This window comes from Alnus glutinosa, chromosome 8, assembly GCF_958979055.1.
Source record: "Alnus glutinosa chromosome 8, dhAlnGlut1.1, whole genome shotgun sequence".
Lineage (NCBI taxonomy): Eukaryota > Viridiplantae > Streptophyta > Magnoliopsida > Fagales > Betulaceae > Alnus > Alnus glutinosa.
The window spans coordinates 12317169-12326154 of NC_084893.1; the positions used below are offsets into that span (position 1 = coordinate 12317169).

At 33.9% G+C, this 8986-nt stretch overlaps 1 long non-coding RNA gene across 1 annotated transcript; it reads left to right on the top strand.

The window, feature by feature from the left end:
- The first annotated feature begins 2492 nt into the window (after nt 1-2492).
- LOC133874764 (uncharacterized) lies at nt 2493-4165 on the top strand. Its single transcript, XR_009901375.1, has 3 exons — nt 2493-2627; nt 2776-2812; nt 4007-4165. It is a non-coding gene; the product is annotated as an uncharacterized LOC133874764 (long non-coding RNA).
- The last annotated feature ends 4821 nt before the right edge of the window (nt 4166-8986 follow it).

An 8986-nucleotide genomic window follows, 5' to 3' on the forward strand; every position in this document is an offset into this window, starting at 1 on the left:
GTTTTTAGGACACGAAAGAGGAAGGAAAGGGGTGATCCTATGTCTTATATTGATGTTGCACAGTAGCTACATAAAGGGAAACAGAAGCTGTAAAGGAAAACAGAAAGTTTCTACACCTTTTTTCCAAGTTGGCCGAGTGATATCCTAGGGAGTTTGTCTCTCTTTTTGCACGTGTTTTTGGGATTCTACATCAAGGCAAAGAGGGACTAGCTGCTGTCTATTTGTAGAGGACTTAAGAGTTGCTGTTGGTAGAGAAAAAAGGCACGGCTGCTTGCTGGAAAAATCAGAAACAAAAGGAAGCTTCCTTTTGTGTCTTTTCTTGCTTTCACACCTAAAATGTCTAACCAAGTTTTAACCAAAGAGTTTGTTTCCATCTAGACTCCAAAACTGAATAGAAACTAGCATGTCTCAGTTCTGGAGACTGATTAGGGCTGGCTGCCTCGGGCTTTGGATTTAATTGTGCTAAAAATTTGATAGTTGCATGATTTAGGCACCGGTTTTGGCCAAATAGTCCACTCTCTCCAAATTGAATTCTGACTTCACAGAATTCAAGTAATAACCATATATATACGATATTGAGTAATTATAAGCCTTAAAAATAGATTTATCAAGCCCAATTTTAGAGGTCAAACTTCAACCAAAAAGTGTCACTTGTCAATAAATAGTTAATTCTAAAGTCAAAAGTCAATCGGTGGACTTTTTACAAAATTTTACAGTATAATAGATCTTTCTTTTGTGAGTAAAATGGTCTTTGATTCGTCTAAATCTAAGTTCGTTTGACCTTTTTTCGGTTCAGTGAAAGTTTAAAGCTCAATTGTTAATTTTTTGGTTTTAATGTTTTGAGATTTATAAAACCAAAAATCCCGTATTTTTCTTAGATTAAAAAGACATATATATTTATATTAATAATTATTTGTTTATAATACATTCATATTTATTTATATTAAACAATAATTATTTCAATCATTATTCCAAACTAATTTTCATAACTCCAATTCTTCTACACAACTTTTCAAACCTCCAATCATTTCCTACTATGGTTTTCTGCGAAAAAATAATCTCATACAACTCTCACCCAAATATGATTTCAAATACAATTTAGATTCTACTAATCATCCAAACATCTTTTTTTGTCTCGAAATTTGCGCACCCAATAACAATTAAATTCAGATTTCAAAAATCAAACACCCAAACGTACCATCATTGTTCTCAACGAGAAATGCTACGTGTCCTCCTTTTGTCATTCTTGTGTCTCTCAAAATTGATGTGACTTTTAAAATAATCATTAGATCAAAATCCAATGATAATCCATCACAAATCCAATGGTGAATTTAAAAGGCACATCAACTTTAAGGGGATAAGGAGATGGTCCCTAACATTACTGTAACACCCCCATATTTTAAGATATTGAATAAAATATCTTAAAATAGGATTTAAGGCCTAATAATAGGAATAATATATATATATATATATATATATATATATATATATATATATATATATATATATATATATATATATATATATATATATATATATATATGAATATTTATTTCATAAATATTCATCCATCTAGTTGTAAATATTTAAGAGATTAAATATTTATTAGAAATATATGTATAAGTGTATGAGTGTTAAAGCGGATTAGAAATTAAACTAAGTCTAAATTGATCGATCGATATTAGAATCGATCGAGCGATTATATAGTGTTCCCAAAATCGATCGTGTGATGTAGGAATCAAACGATTTAATAAAAGCCAGAATTGACTGATCGACACAATAATCGATCGAGCGATTTTCTGCAAAAATGCAGAATCTTGTCTAAATCTGCTATCCCTTGGTTTTTATCAAATTCTCATCGTTTCTTTTGATGAGTCATGGTACAACTCGACACCTTCATGGCCATTGATTAGTTTGTGATCAATCTAAGCCATCCATATCTCATCTTTCTAGAAGGTAATCACGATTATTCTAAAAGATAAGAAATCTTATCTTTTAGAAATGATTCCCTTTTCCATTTGGTTCAAATCCGGTCCTTGATGCTTATTAGTGTTGTCTTGATCTTCACCCTTCATTTCAGTTCACATTAGAACTTTAGAAAAAGAATACATTCTTGTAATCATTACTAGAATAACTCATCATGATATTCTAAATGCATTCACACTAGAATGTATTGTTTTGAAAGCTAAATCTGTGATATCTTTACAAAGTCATTATTGATTGATGACTCATAGCAACACCTCACCTACCCATGTACAAAACTCTCAACCATTGATCCAAACTTAATGCTTAAGAAACTCTCCCAACCATTAGATGAAAATAAGATAAGAGCTATTTGAAAAATGTGATGATTGCTTGATGACTCCTAAACTTGTCCTCCAAGTTGGTTTTTAAGCCATTAGATGAGATTATGGTGGAAAGATCTTGGCCATTTATTCTTTTATAAAAGGATGGCTCCTCTCACAAATCGCATTTTCTTCTCTTGAAGAAATTCTCTCAAAACTCTCTTGGATCTACAACTCTCTCTTCTCTCTCTTTCGGTTCAAGCAAAGAGAAGAACTCTCTTCTTCTTGTTTGGAGTCTCATGGCTAGTGGTATGAAAAACAAGAAAGAATTCTTTTCCTTTGGTAAGTTCTTTCTCTTTTCATCATGGTTTAATCACTCTTTTTCAACAATAAGGTGAAGAAGTTTACTTCTTCTTTTTCGTGTACATATGTATATATCTCTCACCGATTTTCTCTTTGTATTTTACACTTTCTCGGATTGCATCAAAAGAGAAGAAATGATGTATCTCTCTCGGGTTTTGATTGAGGTAAGAATCTTTAAAATCCACTCTCTTCTTTATCTCTCGAATAGTAGATAAGAAAAAGAAAGAAGGTTTTAAAAGATAAGTGGTAGAACAGATTAAGAAAAGAAAAGAATAACACGTTTTAAGAACATGTATGTTACAAAATATCTCAAAAGATATTTTGAGATATTTTACAAAATATCCTAAAAAGATATTTTGGATAGGATTCCTATCCTTTAATGATTTAAGTCATGTTTTGAAATAGGGTTTTCAAAGCGGAGTGATTGAAGTATAAATCATACTGTTGTGATGCCTGAGTAAAAAGAATCATTTTGGTAATTGTTATGGTTAAGGGTATTTTGGTAATTTAATAATGAATGCAGTTATAATACCCATATGAAATATGTGACATTGTAATTGGAGAATTTTGTATGCCGTTACCATGTCAAAACAATAATAAGATTAAGAAATCAGAAATGAGTATAGGGTTAAATCTATGCTTAGTAAATTGTACTGATTCACTATTTGTTTGGATTATATATGTATATTGAAATGGTTTTATCTCTGAACGCTTTCCTGAAGCCAGAAGAACTACTATGAGTATTTCTTACTCACTGGAGATGATACATGTGGTTTAGTCTTTAGCAATGTAGTGATTTATGTTTTATATGATTATATACTAATTGATGTTTGGCATTTAATGTATGTAACATGTTTTGGTTAAGATTATGGATATGATGCTGTTTGCATGATTATACTGTAGCGTAATATAAGTCTTGATAAAAAGACTGGAGGTTTAGGTACCAAGGCGTCAGTGAATTGAGGAGACCAACGGATAAACGAAAGTTTAGGTACCAAGGCATCAATATACTGATAAAACCGACGGATGAACCAAACGTTGAAGGAATAATAGAGAAAAGCAGTGATAGAAGAATGAGGTATGTGGTTGACTAATGGTGTGTTAAATTAGCGGAGAAGATAGCACTAATAATGTGTTAACAAGAGATATTGTTTTGAGTATGTGAATAGTTAAAGTAAAAGAACAAGTATGATTATATGTGGATGTGATTATGTATTTAGGAATATAACTGTCATCATTTGAATGCATGGTCTATTGTTAAATAAATCAGTATGTCACTATGTGGTTGAGGACCATTGACTCACTCGACCACAGTATGGGATAGTGGTGTTAACCACAATTACATGCGAGTTTTGCAGGAACGAAAGTTGGAGCTGCTAGGTTATGGACGAGACCTTTAGTATGTAGATGTTATATACAATGGTTATGTAATGTTTTGTGCCGCATGTGGTACGTATGTTGTTATTTGGATGTATTTTATTATATCAGAACAAATGGTTATTATTTTATATATTGAGATTATTTAGTCAGCTTTGATATGTTATTGTAAAAGAAAAATATTTTTCGCTACCAATTTATACTCTAATGACATCGTTGTTGATGTCATAACGATACGCCTTTTTGTAAAAGTGTGGGTCGTTACAATAACGCTATAAATACAGTCCATAAGTGGATAGTCAGTGGGTATAACTACAAAACGATAGCATGGCAGCTTGTTATAAATACGAGCAAGACAATCGTTTTTACATACAATAATTAGAGTAATTCTATATGTCATCACGTCTCTCTTGTGTCCTCTCAAAATTGATATTACTTTTAAAATTACCATTGGATCAAAGTCAATAGTGATCTATCACAAATTAAAATGTGATTTTAAAAACTAAATCAGTTTTGAGGGGACACAAAGAAGACATGTAGCATTTATTCAATAATTATATAGTCTTTTTCTATTGGCCTAAGTATTTTGAACAATTGGCAATTTAACATTTATTAGAATATAGGTTGTTGGAAAAATTATGGAAAAATGGGAAAATTGTGAACGCAAAGTGTTGGGGAAATTATCATCCCCTATGCAAATGGGCCCATATCCGAACCTGGGCCCAGTTGATCTTGCTGGTCCAACTTGACCGGCTCAGTCACTAAGATTTAACAGAATCCTATAATACCTTGAATGCTATATTTGGAACACATGGGATAAGATACATGATTAAAATATCCTATCAAGAGTAAGTGTCCCACTCTCCCACTCAACCTCTATCTCATCCCACTAAGGGTCCCACTCAGCCATGACATGAAGGTGGAACAATGCAGTTGATAATATGTGCCTATAAATAGGCTGCTACCCCAGGTACAAAATACACTTTGATTATATATAGAAAATATACTAAACTCTCGACTCTCAATACTCTCCAAAATAGCTCACTGACTTAGGCATCGGAGAGGGGACGTCGGGAGACCCCCCTCTAACGCATTGTTTATTCCTTACAGATTACGAAAGACAAGGCGAATCATAGATCCACACGTCACCAGACCAAAAATTGTTCTAACAGTTTGGCGTCGTCTGTGGGAAACGACAAATCGTTTCTTGCGAAAAAAATAAATTCAGAATGGTGACTATGCGATCAGACAGTTCTCGTCTCTAAAATCATGGCTATGACTGGCTGGACACGCCTCCTTCCCCAAATTGTTTATCATCCGTGGCAAATATCTGCTCATCTATAGTAGATTTGCACAGATCTACGTTTATACATCTCAATTTTGCATCCAATCACGCCAAATCGATCCTGGCCTTTGCCAGATATGCAGATGTACTATCATCCAGCTCTACATAAATCTGAGTTCACAAACAACTGATCTACATCCAGCTATATCGGACGCGCTTTAACGCACATCAAACCAGTGTTGGACCTCACCGTATATACCAGATATGTTTGATCTTTAACTCATGCATGTTTTTCTATTTTTTTAGAAACTGCCGCAAATGACTCTTACATGAGTGGTGTGAAATTCTGGAGGTTTCTTTTATGCAGCTTTGACCATTCATATCAGCCATAGAAACTTCAGAAAATATATCAACTTTTTAGATCGCGTGGAGGCTTTTAGCCCATCACATTAAATAAGTTTGATTTGTCTCTCTAGTATCCTGTGAAATCTGTATTACCCTCATTGAGAAGGAGACACAAATGATTTGAGCATCAATTCGCTCCAACCACTGGAGTTTTGTAACAGAGAAGGAGCAACACCGGTAAAGCTAACTTGAAAAGTTTCATTCGGCAATTTCCACCTGCATCAGAATTAAGGTGACAAAGTTGAGGAAGCACCTGCTGCAATAGATGGCGTGAGGGATTTCAAAGGGAAAGCGGTGTTGCCGATGGAGGACGGAAGGCTGATAAAACCCGAGGGTGGCCATGATGGGCTCCAGCTCATCGTGGGTCATAGTGGGTTCGAAGGTTCTAATGAAGATAGATGAACCACATCCCATGTCTGAGATTTTAGATCGTGTAGAGGCTGCTAGTAGCTCTGGAAGTATTCCCGTTGGCTCCTCAAAGTCATGCAAATATCCTTACAACTGCTATGCCGGTCATCTTCATCAAATATGAGATAAGTCCAAACCCTCCCTCTACCTCAATACGTTGCTTTTAAAAATTGAAAAAAGAAAAGAAAAGAGAGAGATAAAAGTTTATCTTGATTTGTGCGAACCTCACACCGAGTAATTGCTTATCAAAAGAGTTATGCTTGAATGATTCACTACTGTTTGAAAGTTTTGTCTTTAAGCAAGAGGTTGAGAGGTGGCCAAGTCTCAATGGGAAAGTTGTGAGAAACACAAATATTGCTTTATTCAATTTTGTGCAATTTTTCAATTCATGTGTCAAAATGGTGCTTTTTGGCAGCACCATTATTTGTACAAAATTATCTCTTTAACAATGGATAAATTTGAATGTTATCTTACTTTTATGTGTGATACCTATAATTAAAAGGTATTGATAAAAGTAATTTATGAACACCTTTCTGTCTCTATATGATAATTTGACCTTGTGATCTATTTATAAGATGAGTCTTGCTACACGGTCATCCGTCTCCTGTGAGCCTTTTATAATATAATAATAATTTTTTATTAAAAAGTAAGCTTTGATTTACTTTTTAATAAAAAATTATTATTTTATTATAAATGAATGATGGGGGACGGATGAGTGTCCCCCATCAAGCATTTCCCTTATAAGATTATAGCATTTTAATTGGCCTTATATCTATAGTTATCTAAGCCATTCTCTGAGAATTTTTTACATTGAATTCGTACAAAACCCACCAACTCTCTTGCTTTTAAGCCCCAGCTTGTCAGAAGTATAAAAAAAAAGAAAAAAGAAGTGGTATTTGTGCTCCTTTATGTTCAATGCTTCTGACTCAGGATATTAATGGAGAGGATGTTAATGATCTTTCTATGCCGATACAAAATGGATCTTCGACAGCATATATAATCAAGCTGTGGGAGAAATCCAAAAGAGAGGCTAGGTGTTTGAGCACTAAGGACTTTTCTCTCCCAATGTCGTCAAAAATGATCAATTCACAAGGTTGGGATTTCCGAGCCACAGAGGCTTAACAATATGCGGATCTAGAAATACTGAGGCACCCCATCTGAGAGACTAGTCTAAAGGGCATTTACTGAGGCCAGAGTTACAACCAAACAGATACACTGTCGACCAACCATGAATCTAATCTATCTAGTGTTAGAAATATTCAAGATATTATTCTTTAAACTAACATGCGCAGCGGAAATAAATTTGACAGGGATCTAGGCTTACCTCTAGCCATATTTGCTCAAGCGTCTCCACGATCCATCTGAAGAACAAGAAAGATTATTTGAGGGATCTTCTAACCTATGCCTATGACTGTATTGCCGTACTGATGGTGTACACAGGCTGTTTATTTATAGGCTAGGTCAGGGACCCTCAAATATGGTAAGTACCGTATTGTTCCTCCCATCAAGGAAACAATATTATTAATTGATTTTAAATCAATTAATCGATTCCATTACGGTAATTTAATTAATTAAATTACCTAACCGTAATACCGTATATACTATTCATTTTTTAAATTATTAATAAATGCTTCCTTATGTGGCATATAGGCCATATATGGAGATAAAATCTTACATTCTCCCACTTGGCCTTTATGACACATGACTTTATGGTATTAGGTTCTTTAGTTTGGCCAATCACTTATGGAATCCTCCCACTCAGATAAGAAATGTTTCACACGAATCATGGCGGTAAAACCATTATAAAATTAGGTCGTCCCTTCCATGTATCACGATGTAAAACACTCCTTACATGAGTACCTTATGGATAATCAAGCTTTATGAATGAACTTCCTATAAGTCATTCGGGTCCAACTTTATTTATCCTCATGGATAAAATAACAAATGTGCACAAAAAATCTTTATTATAATAACTTTATGTCTATAGACCAAAAAGAGACAAACCAAGCGAAAATGAATTAATGAGTCTCATATATTCCGCATGACTTTATTCTTTCTTTACCAGTAAACTTTAAGTCATGGGATCCGCAATCATTAATTCAGTACTTATATACTCAATAGACCCTTTATGTCTCTTAATGTTATCTCTCATACTGAGATACTTGATGTCGATTTACTTCTGCTTCTACTCTTTATTCTTATAAAAGAATATTATAGTAGAATTACCGCAGAGTATCTTTATGGTCTAACTGTAGAATCGACAAGATTAAGACTTTCAACAAATGTCTAACCATCACGCCTGTGTACAAATTCATAGCACGCTAGACTTTTAGCTTTCTTGGTAGACGTAGCAACTATAGTCTGCATACTGCATCTCTAGGATATATCCTTCAATAAAAGATATATACCCTAAAGTAGACTTTCTACTATCTACACAATCAGCAAAACTCAAATCTGAACAACTAACCACCTTCAAATGGAAAGTGTATCCTTAGGTTAAGTTGTACTTCTTGGTTCCTTGCATATACCACAAGACTTTATTTGCAGCACTTTATTGACTCAATATACTTATTGTCAGTCATATGGTTATGTATAATGTAGACACTTAAAACTTTTCATCTGCCCTTATTCCAATACATTTTGGGACATTAATCTGTATTTAATTAGTCCCTCTTAATTGCTACTGAAGGTGCAAATCCTTCATTCTAAATTTTCCCAAAACTTTTTCAATGTAGGCCTTCCGAGACAATGTTAATATTCTTTATGTCTCTGTGAATCTCTATGTCAAAAGACATAAGAGATTTCACCCAAATCCTTCATTTCAAAGTTTTGTGAACTTTATGTAGCAAACCTAAATCACCAC